A 15,360-nucleotide genomic window follows, 5' to 3' on the forward strand; every position below is an offset into this window, starting at 1 on the left:
GGTACAGTTTCTTCCTTAAATGTTTGGTAGAAGAGGGTTCCCTTTTCTCCCCACCCTCTCCAGCATTTATTGCTTGTAGACTTTTGGATCACAGCCATTCTGACTGGCATGAAATGGTACCTCATAGTGGTTTTGATTTGCATTTCTCTGATAATGAGTGATGTTGAGCTGTTGATTGGAATGCAAACTAGTACAGCCACTATGGAGAAAAGTGTGGAGATTCCTTAAAAAACTGGAAATAGAATTGCCTTATGATCCAGCAATCCCACTGCTGGGCATACACACTAAGGAAACCAGAAGGGAAAGAGACACGTGTACTCCAATGTTCATCGCAGCACTGTTTATAATAGCCAGGACATGGAAGCAAGCTAGATGTCCATCAGCAGATGAATGGATAAGAAAGCTATGGTACATATACACAATGGAGTATTACTCAGCCATTAAAAAGAATACATTTGAATCAGTTCTAATGAGGTGGATGAAACTGGAGCCTATTATACAGAGTGAAGTAAGCCAGAAAGAAAAAGACCAATACAGTATACTAATGCATATATGTGGAATTTAGAAATATGGTAACAATAACCCTGTATACGAGACAGCAAAAGAGACACTGATGTATAGAACAGTCTTTTGGACTCTGTGGGAGAGGGAGAGGGTGGAATGATTTGGGAGAATGGCATTGAAATATGTATAATATCATATATGAAATGAGTCGCCAGTCCAGGTTCGATGCACGATACTGGATGCTTGGGGCTGGTGCACTGGGACGACCCAGAGGGATGGTATGGGGAGGGAGGAGGGAGAAGGGAGGAGGATTCAGGATGGGGAACACATGTATACCTGTGGCAGATTCATTTTAATATATGGCAAAATCAATACAATAGTATAAAGTTAAATAAAATAAAATTAAAAAAAATATGTTTGGTAGAATTCACCAGTGAATCCCATTGGGACTGGAGCTTTTTATTTTGGATGGTTGTTAAATATTGATTCAGTTTTTTTTTAACAGACACAGGCCTATTCAGATTATTTATTTCCTCTCATGTAAGCTTAATAGTTTATTGTCTTCCAAGGAATTGATACATTTTATCTAGGCTATCAAATATGAGAGCAAACATTTTCATAGTACTCTTTTTTCATCCTCAAAGTCTATAGAATTCATATCCATAACCCCTATTTTATTTCTGATATTAGTAATTTGTATCTTCCCTCTTTTCACAGTCTGAGTTATTAGTTTTGTTAGTATTTCCAAAGAATCATGTTATACTTTTACTGATTTTTTTCTATTGATTTCCTGTTTTCATTTTTATTGGATTTTTAGTTCTGATTTCTTTTCTCTTGCTTATTTGGATTGAATTTTCTTGTTATTACCTCAGATGGAAACTTAGATTATTGTTTTCATATAATTATTCTTTTGTTATGTATGCATTCAATGTAAATTTCCATCTAGGCACGGCTTTCACTGTAGCCCACAAATTTTGATAAGTTGTATAATCAAATGTTTCTTTTTTTTTCCTGTGTTAGTTTGACAGTTATATATTCTTGACTCTTATACTTGAGATTGTACTAGAAATTGCAACATATATTCTACAAAATCAATACAACCTTTGTCCTTCCTCTCAAATACCTCAAAGAACTGAGGGTCCTTTAAGTCCATTTGGCTGCACACTCCAGCATAAATGCAATTGTCACCATGTATTTTAAACCCCACTGTTTTGTGCATTTATTTAGATTTTTCCATATATTTATTCCTTTGTTGCTCACCATCTTTTCCTGCATCTCTGACTATTCATTGGTGATATTTTCCTTCTCCTGAAAAAACATGCCCTAGTAGTTCCTTCAACGTGCATTTCCAGGTAGCAAATTCTGTTACTGTGCTGTTTTCAATGTTTTTCTACCACCATAATTCTTTAAGGATATTTTTAACTTTGTATAGAATCCTACTTTATCAGCTATTTTCTTTCAGTAGATTTAACCCTCCATGCTACTGCCTTCTGGCTTCCATCAGTGCTGTTGAGGTCATCATTCTCTCTAATTATTATTTGAAGATAAACTCTGCTTTTCTCATACAGTCCTCAGAATGGGAGAAAGTAATAGCAAATGAAAAAACTGACAAAGAATTAATCTCTAAAATATACAAGCAGCTCATGTAGCTCAATACCAGAAAAATGAACAATCCAATCAAAAAGTGGGCAAAAGATGTAAAAAGACAGTTCTCCAAAGAAAACATACACATGGCTAATAAACACATGAAAAGATGCTAAACATCACTCCTTATTAGATAAATGCAAATCAAAACCACAATGAGGTATCATCTCACATTGGTCAGAATGGCCATCATCAAAGTCTATAACAATAAATGCTGGAGAGGGTATGGAGAAAAGGGAATGCTCTTACACTGTTGGTAGGAATGAAAACTGGTACAGCCACTATGGAGAACAGTGTGGAGATTCCTTGAAACTGGAATAGAACTGGTATACCACCCAGTTATCCCACTGCTGGGCATACACTCCAAGGAAACCAGAATTAAAAGAGACACATGTACCCAGTGTTCAGTGCACCATTATTTACAATAGCCGGGACATGGACTGGAGAAGGCAATGGCACCCCACTCCAGTACTCTTGCCTGAAGAATCCCATGGATGGAGGAGCCTGGTGGGCCGCAGTCCATGGAGTCTCTAAGAGTCGGACACGACTGAGCGACTTCACTTTCACTTTTCACTTTCATGCATCGGAGAAGGAAATGGCAACCCACTCCAGTGTTCTTGCCTGCAGAATCCCAGGGACAGGGGAACCTGGTGGGCTGCCGTCTAGGGGGTCGCACAGAGTCGGACACGACTGAGGTGACTTAGCAGTAGCAGGGACATGGACGCAACCTATATGTCCATTGGCAGATGAATGGATAAGGAGGTTGTGGTAGATACACAATGAAATCAGTTCAGTTCAGTCTCTCAGTCGTGTCCAACACTTTGTGACCCCATGAATCACAACATGCCAGGCCTCCCTGTCCATCACCAACCCCTGGAATGAAATATTACTCAGCTATTAAAAATAATACATTTGAGTCAGTTCTAATGAAATAGATGACCCTGGAGCCTATTATACAGAGTGAAGTAAGTCAGGAAGAGAAAGACAAATACTGTATAATAACACATATATATGGAATTTAGAAAGATGGTACCGATGATCTTACATGCAGGCCAGCAAGGGAGACATAGATGTAAAAAACAGACTTTTGAACTCAGCAGGAGAAAGTGAGGATGGGATGATTTGAGCAAATACCACTGAAATATGTATATTACCATATGTAAAATAGATGACCAGTGCAAGTTCAATGTATGAAGCAGAGCATCACAAATAGGTCTGGGACAACCCAGGATAGGATGGGGAGGAAGATGGGAAGGTGGGTTCAGAATTGTGGGGGACACCTATGTACCTGTGGCTGATTCATGTTGATGTATGGCAAACCATCACAATACTGTAAAGTAATTATTCTCCAATTAAAATATATTAATTTTAAAAAATCTGCCTTTCTGTAAATGTTTTGCTTTTCCTATTGTATTTTCTGCAGTTTCACTATGATATGTCTGATTGTGAATTTCTTTTATTTGTCTTCCGAGGTATATGCCAAGGTATCCTAAATGTTGTCTTTAATTTGTAATGGAAGTGTTTCACTTACTTCAAATTTATTTACCTCTTCCATCAGATATTATTTCACTATTAAATTCCTTGAGACTTCAAAGAATTTGCCTTAAAAATTTATCTAGATATTTTAGGTAACTTAGTTGGAAAAGTTCTCTTTTTTAATTAATTTATGTTTTGGCTGCACTGGGTCCTTATTGCTGTGCGCAGGCTTTCTCTAGTTGCAGTAAGTGGGGGCTACTCTAGTTGCAGTGCTCATATGCACACTGCATCTATCTCATTCACATCCTGTCTTCACTTCCTTTGCATATATACCCAGGGCTTCTCATTGTGGTGGCTTCTATTATTGTGGAGCACAGCCCCTAGGGCACACAGGTTTTAGTAGTTGCAGCACATGGGCTCAGTAGTTGTGGCTTGTGGGCTCTAAGCACAGGCGCAGGTGTTGTGGTGCTCGGTCTTAGTTGCTCTGTGGTATGTGGGATCTTCCTGGACCAGGGATCGAACCAGTGTTCCCTGCATTGCAAGGCAGATTCCTAACCACTGTCCACCAGAGAAGCCCAGAAAAGCTGTTTTTTGAATTACTGAGTCTGCCATTAAATTTAGATTCAAATTTTAGTGACACTGGGGAAGATGAAAAGCACAAAATCAAAATGACTGTAAGATGAGATGACAATTATATGATTCAATAAAGACAAAATGAAGGAAAAATCTAGGGGAGAGATAGTAGGGGATTAAAAAAGAATTGAGATTTAGGAGAGATTGAAAAGGATAATTTGAAAGGACATGAAACTACATTCAAATTATGAGGAAGAAGGATGCATAGGATTATAACAGTGACATTCAGTAGGACAGGAAATACAAGAAGAGAGGAAACCTGAATTATGTGTGAAGTTGAAACATGTGAAATCTCATCTCATATAATATGTCTCATAGACGGTGGGGTTAAAAACAACATTGAGAAAACACTGAATATAAGAGTATTTGATTCTACATACACACATTAAGATGGCATCAGCAGATAAAGAGAATTTGATTATATATATATATAGTTTATAACATAAAATATATATATATATAATATAATGATATTAACTTGTGTCAGAGGAAGAGTAAGAAGTGGGTGAAAAGTATAAATCAGCTAAGAAGTGCATTTAATTTATTGAGATAAATTAACATATAACCTTGCATAAGTCTAAGGTATACTAGATGCTGATATGATACATGTTTATATTACCATATGACCAAGATAGAATTAGCTAACACCTCTATCACATCATAGTACCATGTCTTTATTGTGGTGAGAACAATTAAGATCAAGTCTCTTGGCAACTTTGAAGTTTATAATACAGTATATTGTTTATAATCACTATGTGTGCTATATGTGCTCTGCTTAGTTGCTCAGTCATGTCCATCTCTTTGTGACCCCATGAATTGTAGCCCGCCAGGCTCCTGTGTCTTTGAGGATTCTCCAAGGCAAAAATACTGGAGTGGGTTGCCATGCCCTCTTCCAGGGGATCTTCCCAACCTAGGGATCAAACCCAGGTTTCCTGCATTGCAGGTGGATTCTTTACCATCTGAGCCATCAGGGAAGCCTAGATGTCTAAGACTTATTTATCTACTGATGGCACATTTGTACCTTTAAACAGTATCTCCCTAATTCCTACATCTTCCAACCCACCATACTACTTGGTTTTACAAGTTTGGCTTTTTTAGATTTCACATGTAAGTGATATTATACAGAATTTCTCTTTCTTGGTCTGACTTATCTCACTTAGCATAATGCAGTCAAGGTCCATCCATGTTGTCACACACAAATGGCAGGACTTCCTTTTTCTCGTGACTGTATAATATTCCACTGTGTGTCTGTTCTCTGCACACACATGTGCATGCTGTATCACATATCCTTTATCTATTAAGCCATGGACTGACACTTAGGCTGTTTCCATACCTTGGCTATTGTGAATAACGATGCAGTAAACATGGGGGTGCATATATCTCTTCAGTATCCTGTCTTCACTTCCTTTGCATATGTACCCAGGAGTGGAATTGCTCGGTAATATTGTGATCCTAATTTTCATTTTTGAGGAAACTCTACAATCCTTTCCATAGTGGTTAAACCAACTTAAATTCTCAGCAACAGTACACAAGGGTTCCCTTTTTTCCACACCCTCCTAGCATTTATTATTTGTAGACTATATGATGATGGCCATTATGATTGGTTTGAGGTGATACCTCATTATGTTTTGACTTGCATTTCCCTAACAATTAACAATGTTGAGTGACTTTTCATGAGCCTGTTTGTCATCTGTATGTCTTCTTTGGAGAAACATCTATTTATTCTTTGCCTACTTTTTCCTAATATTCTTTTAATGTAGCGATCCAATTTTCCCACCACCACTTACTGGAATTATCTTTTTTCCATTGTTTTCTCATCTCTTTTGTCATTGGTTATTGACCATAAGTATGTTGGTTTATTTCTGGGCTCTCTGTTCCATTGATCTATATGTTTGCTTTTATGCCAATGTCATGTTGTTTTGATTAATGTAGCTTTGTTGTAGAATCTGAATAGGGAACGTGATACATCCAGCTATTTTTTTTCTCCAGTCAGCTTTGGCAATTGAGTGTTTTGTGGTTCCAAAAAAATTTTTAGAATCATTTTGTCCTACTTTTGTGAAAGTGTCCTGGGTATTTTGATAGTGATTGCATTAAATCTACAGATTGCTTTGGATAATATGGCCATTTTTAACAATATTAATCCTTCTAATCAAGGAACACAGGATATCTTCCCATTCCTTTTTATCATTTTCACATTCCTTCATCAGTGTTTATAGTTTTCAGAATATAGGTCTTTCACCTTCTTGGTTAAGTTTATTCCCTGGTATTTTATTCTTTTCACATAAATGGGATTGTTCCCTAAATTTTTTTTATGATAGTTCACTATTAGTGTATACAAAAGCAACAGATTTCTGCAAATTAATCACAGAATTCTGCATTTTAACATGCCACGGGCTAACTGAGTGTCTTTTCTTCCCACAGCCATGGACACAGCAGAGTCTAGGCCCGATGAACCTCCGTTTAGAGGCAAAAATGGGCAAGATCTCCAAGAGATGCTCAGAGAAGTAGCACTGGCAATTGAGTGCTAGTTGTCAAAGCTGCAGGAACACCTGGGTGTGACTTCTGCCCATGCCTTACAACACCTAGAAGAAAAAGACCTCCAGAAACTGAAATGCCAGGTGCAACATTCTTGGGAGAAAAGGGCCCTGGAGAAATTGCTTAACCTGTCACACTCAAATACTCTTTCAGAGTTACAGGAGTCTTGGGTGGAATCATTAAAGAAAAGGCAGAAGGAGGCAGAACAGGCACTGCAGGAACAAAGAGAAATGCTGTCAGAACAGAGGCAACAACAGGAAGAAGCAGTGAGGAAAAAGGAAGCAGCGCTGTGGCAAACAATGGAGATACCCAAAGAGTTTTGGCCATCTCCTGAAAACCCCCTAGGAGAAGTCATGGAAGATATGCAGAGACAACTCAACCTCATGGAAGGGGCATTTTCTCACAGGAAAAATCTTCCAGATAGAGAACTGGTGAGACATGCTTCTGGAGGACTAGCTCTACAGGGAATTTACAAAACCAGTAACCAAAGGTGTCTTATGGAGAAGAGAGAGGAGCTACTCTGTGTCCCCAGGGAGTTTGTACTCCGTGGCCCTGAGCAGAGTACACAGGTGCTAATGAAGGAATTTACATCTTCTCAAGAAGAATCCATGTTCACTCAGACTGTAGAGAAGCTGGGCTTCAGTGTAACTGCCTTAGCAAAGGGTAGAGGTTGGGGATTTAGCCTGGAAGCCAGTATGGATCAGAGCATGCATTCAGAATCCAAGAAAATACAACAGTCAAATTCTAAACACTCTTATTTCTGCTCAACTATATTCATCTATATCCCACTGGCCTCCTTCTACTTTCCCATTGACCAGCTCCAACTTTCCAATGCTGCTCTCCAGGATTTAAAATACATTGAAGACCTTGTGAGTCAGTCAGAAGACCCAGACAAACTACTCTTGCTGAAGCATAGGACTGAAGCCTTCTTCCAGAGGTTTGGGTCTTATGCTAACCAGGGCCCTCTGCACTTGGGAGGAATCTACTGGTGGAAAACCATTTCAGAGGGTTTCCAAAAAGAACGGCTGGCAGAAGTGAAGCAGCAAGCAGCAGAGGCCCTGGATATTCTCATAAGGGGCAGTTACAGTGGCTCTGGAGTGAACATTGGTACAGGTCTGGATATGTCAGACTCTCATTCGGAAAAAGCCTCTCAGAGAACAACCTTCCAAAATCTCCAAACCAAAGTCAAATTATCTGTGGCCCAGACAGGTGGCCCACCAGAAGCAAATGGCTTTTTAAACTGGAAAGCTGGTCTAGTTGCCAATAATCAAACCTGGTGTGTCATTGACCGTGGACTTCAGCTGGTACCTGTTTGGGACATTGTCCTCTCTGGTCACAGAAGTGATTTTAAGGATCCTCGTAAAGTAGCCAACTGTCTGAAAGACCACTATACTGTTCTAACTGAACTCACTGCCCAGATCCAGGAGGGAGAATTACTGAGTATTGAGAAGGAGGCTAGGATCTTCCTACAGGATGTGAAATCCTGGGATGTTTTTGATCCTGAAGAACAGCTTAAAAGGCTGATAAATTTCATGCAAAGATTGAGTCAAAAAACTGAAAGTTATACCATTTGGACTAATATATGCCTCAACGACTGGGGTCTGCAGAATTTTCTGGTAAACACTGTCAACTTTTGCAAAAAATCTTCCATTTATGGAACGAAATTTATTAAATCTCAGTTGAGCAGTCTTTTGGATCCTCACATCTATACAGTAAGAAACTTTCCTCAGGCTCACTCCATTATGCAGTGGATATTTCAGTCAGACCAAAAGGAAGACAATGTCTATATCGCCCAATTTTCTGAGTTAATTGAAATATTTAAAAAAGCACAGAATGACCTTAGGGAAGTAAAGGCCAACTCCGAATCTACAGAGTTGGTGGAGGAAGCTCAAAGAAAGCTGACTTATGAGGTCAGCTTGTCTCTTGGGTGCTTCTTGAAATACCTCCGAGAAACAGGGAAGCCAGACACACACATCTTGCTACTTTTGATAGCATCTGGTGCAGGATATCATGTGGTTGACAATACATTTCAGTATCTCCTGGGGCATGATGAGTTACACTTCCTATTGGACAAAATGCAAACTGTGCAAAATAAATACCAAGAGCTCAAAAATATTTGCAACTACAGGGCTCAGACATTCCTGGTGCTCACAGGTTTGACAGCAACAGCGGGCACCAAAGCTGTTTCTCAGGAGGAGAAAACGCAACGCTTGGCATTGATCAAACATCACATGGGACAATCTTTGACTAAAGAAGTTTTATATGTCCTCACCAAACCTGGAGATCATGATTGGGAAAACCTAGAAAAAGACTTGAGACTGCTCATTGATGGGAAATATGAGGCTGCTGTCTCTTCATTGCAAGTGGAGGAGGTGATAAAAGAATTGCAAAGTGTCTTCCATGAAAAGAAAGAGTGCCATGAACCACATGATAATGAAAAGAAAAAGGTGAAAGTCATAGAAAATGGAGCCTTCCAAGACTTACTCCAGCGTCTAGGCCTAGAACATTACTACCCAAGAAAAATGAGCAGAGCTAACTTCCAACTGATCCACAAGACTTCTGTGCACAACACCCAGCCCTGCTCTGAAAGAGAACTTCCCTTCTATTTCCTACAGAAGCTATTGATGCTGGATTATGGGCTGAGATACCTGGTCATCAAACATGAAGAATACACAGAGAACCAAGTCTATTCAAGCACCTCAAATCAAGAAAAGGAGGCTTTTGATCCATATGAAGATCTACTTGAAGAAAGTGTTAATCCTACTAAGCCTTCAGTAGCCACTAATCTCAGACCCTATGTTCACCCTATGGATATTCAGATGGCAATTCTTCACTGTGCAGATGATTTTGCTAGACAGTATATTTTGGACAAACTTTCCATTTGTCAGTTTGCCCTCCCCCTTCTCATACCTAATCCTTGCAGTGCTCAAATTGAATTCTCTCTCTGGTCTCTCAGACAAATTCGAAGGAGCTGGCAGCAAGTAGGGAAATCAATAAATGAGGAGAAGGACAATTACAAGAATCACCAGATGTGTCATGTTTCTGTCCCCATTGTGTCCTTTATTAGAGTTGGAACTGGCTTCTCTGCTTCCAAATCACAGATCATGAACTGTCTTCTCAGTGAACGCAAACATGATGTCTTTTTTCACCAACACTGCAAAGGCAGCCGCAGAGACTGTCTCTTGATGGGAGGAGTGGTGGAAGTCGCCTGGTTCTGTCCTGGGGGGGAAGAGCAGGACAGATTTGATAAGTGCTTGACCTTTACCAATCTTCATGGAGATGCAAAGGAATATGAGAAGCAACTCGCCTTTTTGAAGGAAGTTTCTTCCATAATTGTGATCCTGATGTCAATTTCTGATGACAATAAAGGAAACCGAAAAATAGTCAGTGACATGTGTCAGTCATCAAAACCTTTAATCTTTTTGCTTGATGATAAAGGAAAAGTCACAGTCGATAATTCTGGCCCAAGAGTGAGAATTGGGATCAGGAACAGAAATGAAGCAGAATTAATAGAGGAGCTCACAACTACAATCAAACATTTGCTGGAGCTCTCTAACACTGCACTCAGTTTGGAGAACTGTGCCCAAGTTGCTCGCAAGCAAGGAATGCTTATTGATGAAGACCAGAAAGATTGCAGGAAAGCCAAAGAAAAGGCAGAGGGTCTAATAACCCTATTGAGGAAATAGGAATACCTCAGGTCAAGGAAAGCATACTACCTCTTCAGGGAAAACTGTGGCAACTTTGGTGTAAAAAGGACAAAGAACTCTATCATCTGAGAGAAAAGGGGAAACACAGCATTGAACAACACAAAAGTGAGACTGAGACAGAAAAACAAAAGATAAGACATGAACAGTTAAGAAAAGCCTTTCCTCTCAACGCTTTAATGCGTTCTGTCCTTGAAATTTTCCAAAATCATTCAGAAACTCACACCAAACTCTACTTCCTCCAATGGCTGAATGTAGCTTTGGACAACCTGACTGCAGGACACTTGGAAAATCTAAATGAGAAGAAAAAGGCATTGGTTCAAAAAAAAAAGCAAGAGGCCACAAAGAGTAGCTCTCTGAAAGACTGGCAAAAAGAGATAGAAGCTATTTCCAGACAGATTAATGACTGCGCCTTGGGAATTGAGCACATTCTCAGAGAAGCTGGCCAGATCTATGAAGCTCTGGAAGAAGCTTCACCCACGAAAGATACCCTATTTCTCTCCCTTCCCCACATTGCTGCAAATCTGATGATATCTGGTGTTCCCATTGAGCTGCTGGATGGGGATGTTTCATATGTGCCTCTGAGGTGGGTGGCAGCTGTTTTTGACAAGCTCTCTGAGAAACTTGGAAACAAGGAGCTCTTTGTTCTGTCAGTCCTTGGCCTGCAGAGCTCAGGGAAGTCCACCCTGCTGAATGCCCTTTTTGGGCTGCAGTTCACTGTCAGTGCTGGGAGGTGTACCCGGGGGGCCTACATGCAGCTTCTGAAAGTGGAGGAGACATTCACAGCTGAACTTGGCTTTGACTTTGTGCTTGTTGTGGACACAGAGGGAGTTCGAGCCCCAGAACTCAGCAACAAGTCCCAGAATCACGACAATGAGTTGGCAACCTTTGTCATCGGACTTGGAAACTTGACTCTGATCAATATTTTTGGGGAAAATCCATCAGAAATACAAGATATTCTACAAATAGTTGTCCAAGCTTTTCTGAGGATGAAACAAGTAAAAATCTCTCCCAGTTGCCTCTTTGTCCATCAGAATGTGGGGGAAGTTACAGCTAAAGACCAAAATGTGGATGGAAGAAGGCGGCTTGAGGAGAGATTGGATGAAATGGCAGCAATAGCAGCTGAAGAAGAGCAGTGCTCCGATGTAAGCTGCTTTAGTGATGTCATTAAGTTTGACGCCAATACCCACGTCTACTACTTTGCTCACCTCTGGGATGGCAATCCCCCAATGGCCCCTCCCAATCCTCGCTACAGCCACAATGTTCAGGAACTAAGAAACAGAATTCTTGTGACTGCCCAACAGGCATCTAGGGGAAGCATCATGAAGATATCAGATGTAAAATTCCGAGTTCAAGATTTGTGGAGAGCTCTACTGAATGAGAACTTTATTTTCAGCTTCAAGAACACTCAAGAAGTCATAGCCATGAGCAAGCTGGAAACCATGTATAACTCTTGGACATGGGAGCTGAGGAGTCATGTGCAGAGATTACAGGACCAGCTGATCATCCAGATACAGAATGGAAAAATCCAGACATGTGAAACATATACCCTGGAGGCTCAAGTTACAGAGATATATGAAGCCATCAAGCAAAAACTTGAAAAATATTTTAATGAAGACCCAGATAGTGAAGTGCTGATTCAGTGGAAAGGAAATTTTGAAAATAAACTCATAACCCTTAAAGAGGCACTAATTTTAGATGTCCAAAGAAAAGCCAAAGAACTTATTAGTTTAAAAAAAAATCAAGAAAAACTGGATAACAAAAAGTCAGGTTATGAAAAGGAATTATTGGAAAAAAGCCGGAATTTGGCTTTATTGCTGAATGGCACCGAATTCAGCGAGGAAGAGCTCCATGAGATATTCAACCCACTTTGGGAAAATTGGGTCAGTGATGTGTCCTCAAGTCTCCCTCCAGCCACAGAGCCTGAAATTGAAGTGGATTCTGAAAGCATCCTTTTGGAATATTTCAAAAAGGAAAAAGACATAGCAAGCATACTGATGAATTGTTCTGGAGAAAAGTTTGAAATCAACTATGACAAACATGTTAAGATGAACAGGAATACTTGGGGACTCACTACAATGACAATAGAGACCCAGGATATACACTCCATAAATATGATTACTGACTGCATTATTTCAAAAGTTAATGAAACTCTTAACAAAATATGTCAGCAAAAGCATGATTACAATCCAACTTATTTCCATGAAATCCTGAGAATAATAGAAGAGGAGGTGAAGTCTGAACCCACTCAGAAAAGATACACATTTACAAGAAAATATGAAATAGACTTATCATTGTGTTTATTCCAAAGAGCATCAGTGAAGTTTAAGGAGATGCACAAGGCATTCAAGAGGGCAAATGATCCTGTAAACTATCTGCAAAGCAAGAAAGATGATTTCTTCAGGAGCTTTAAGATCTCTTGTCAAGGAGCATCTTCAATTAAAACGTTCGTTGACTTTCTGTGGAAGAAACTCACACCTGCTGTCTCCAGCACCATAAGGAAAAACATGGCCCTCAAAATTGCTGGGGACATTCGAACCACCTGCCGGGCATTCAATGAAAACAGAGCTAACCTGGAGAAACACATTCTCATCTCTCTGGCAGAAGAGGAAAATTTTGATAACTACTGGCAGTACCTTCATAATCCAAAATCATTTTTTAAGAATTACATTGAAAACCATGTTAAAAGATATTTCTTTGACACAGGAAGTGAAAAAATAAAGACTTTTCTACAAATGAATTTAGATGACATCAAGAATGCCATCCTCTCAGCTATGCACGCATCTACAGCAATAGCTAAAGATAAAAGCAGCACAGTGTCTGGGTGGTTAGATTTGTTCTGTGATCACCTGGGGAGTACCTTGATCTTTCCACGAAAAGACTTGATAAGCATTGAACACCAGGAGATAAAAGATATTGAGTTTATCAAAGAGGCCATGAGTAAAGCTTTGGAGCCTGAAATGAAGAAGGTAGAACAGAACTGTTTGTCAAAACTTGTAGAAGAAATGATTCCTGAAATCCAGAAAATGCTCTCTGAACATCTATGTGGCTGCTGGAAACAGTGTCCCTTCTGTAAAGCAATTTGTACAAACACAATCCCTACCCATGAAGGAGACCACAGTGTTCCCTTCCACCGCCCAAAGGCTCTCAGTGGAATATCGTGGTATCAAACAGACCATTTTACCATTGATTTCTGTACTAATTCAGTAGCAAGTGATTGTGCTTTTATTTTCGAAGATGGCAGGATTATCCCATATAAAACCTATCGACAAGCAGGAGGGGAATATGCCACATGGAGCATCACCCCAGACACATCCATGCAGCCATACTGGAAATGGTTTGTCTGTCACTTCAGATCAAAGCTAGAAGAAAAGTATCAGAAAAGATTTATCAATAGAGGTGAAATTCCTGATGCCTGGAAGAAAATCACAAAGCAGGATGTGCTTGATGACTTGAAAAAACATTAATACTCAATGACCAGATAAGGGTTCCAGTATCTAAACAAAGAAGGCACATTACCAGAACAAGCTTAAAATACCACCCACTCAGAATGAAAACTTTCCTTATATCAATTTTTTTCAAATGAAACATCTAAAACTAAATCAATCATAGCAAGAGTTGAAGATTTCTTGAGTAAGAACCTTATTTTTCTTTGCCTCAATTCCTTCTTTTTTAAAAACAGCTGATATACATGAGTACATGATAAAATCGAATAAAGTGCATTTAATATACCAACAGCATATTTTATATTATTATTCTGAATGTTTTTATTTTTAAATATATAATGTTATATAAAGCTTCAAGAAAGTCATTTTCATAGAGGGAAATTAAAACCATTGCAGATGGCTACAAATGCTACAGAATAACTATACAAATATTTTTATCAATATATAGCTATTGACTGAAAGTTACAAATTCTTTTCATTTCTAAGTGCATTTTTTTACTCTATGAAATTGTGAGGAAGAGTTATTAATGCTTGAATGCAAAAACATTCATAGGAAATTCAAGATTTCCAGTTCTCAAATATAATGCCATTTAGAGCTATTCTATTATAGGAATTAAAACAAAACCAAAAACAGAAATTTGGCCAGGATAGAGCCTGCATCTATTCAAGAAACAATATTAAACAAATATGAAAAATAGAACTTAAATAACTTTTTCTAATTTAACCATTTTCTCTTCTTCCTGGGCACTTTGGCACTTGCCTGTGCATTTTTTTTTTGTATGTTATCTTTTTTAGTCTTATCTAATTGACCATCCATTATTTTTCATTGTCTGAAATTTACACTTAGCCTCAAGACTTTGCTTGGGACATATCTTTTTTGTTGTTTTTCCCTTTAATGTAGGTACCTTTCCAGGAATAGAAACATTTTACAAGGTGCTGTAATATATCATAATTGACAAGGTCTTAATTCACAAAACTCAACACATTATGTTAATTCATTTTGTACTTTAACTTTCATTTCAATGAATAAAATAATGCCATTTGTAGCAACATTGGATACAACTATAGACTACCATTCTAAGTGAAGTAAGTCAGAAAGAGAAAGACAAATATGATATAACATACATGTGCAATCTAAAATATGGCACAAACAAACCTATCTACCAAACAGAAACAGACTCATAGACACAGAGATTAGACTTGTGGTTGCCAAGGGGGAAGCAGGCAGAAGGAGAGGGAAGGACTGAGACTTTGAGGTTGATATATGCAAACTATTGCTTTTAGAATGGATGAACAGTAAGGTCCTCCTGTATAGCTCAGGGAACTGTATACAGTCTCCTGGGATATACCATAATGGAAAAGAATATTTTACAAAGAATGTCTATAAGTGTAAAACTGCTTCACTTTGCTGTACAGCA

General features: G+C 38.9%; 1 pseudogene; it reads left to right on the forward strand.

Moving 5' to 3' along the window:
• The first annotated feature begins 6,680 nt into the window (after window positions 1-6,680).
• On the forward strand, window positions 6,681-13,963 carry LOC129627754 (interferon-induced very large GTPase 1-like; annotated as a pseudogene).
• Window positions 13,964-15,360: the final 1,397 nt, after the last annotated feature.

The sequence above is a fragment of the Bubalus kerabau genome, chromosome 15 (assembly GCF_029407905.1).
Source record: "Bubalus kerabau isolate K-KA32 ecotype Philippines breed swamp buffalo chromosome 15, PCC_UOA_SB_1v2, whole genome shotgun sequence".
In the NCBI taxonomy this organism is placed as follows: domain Eukaryota; kingdom Metazoa; phylum Chordata; class Mammalia; order Artiodactyla; family Bovidae; genus Bubalus; species Bubalus kerabau.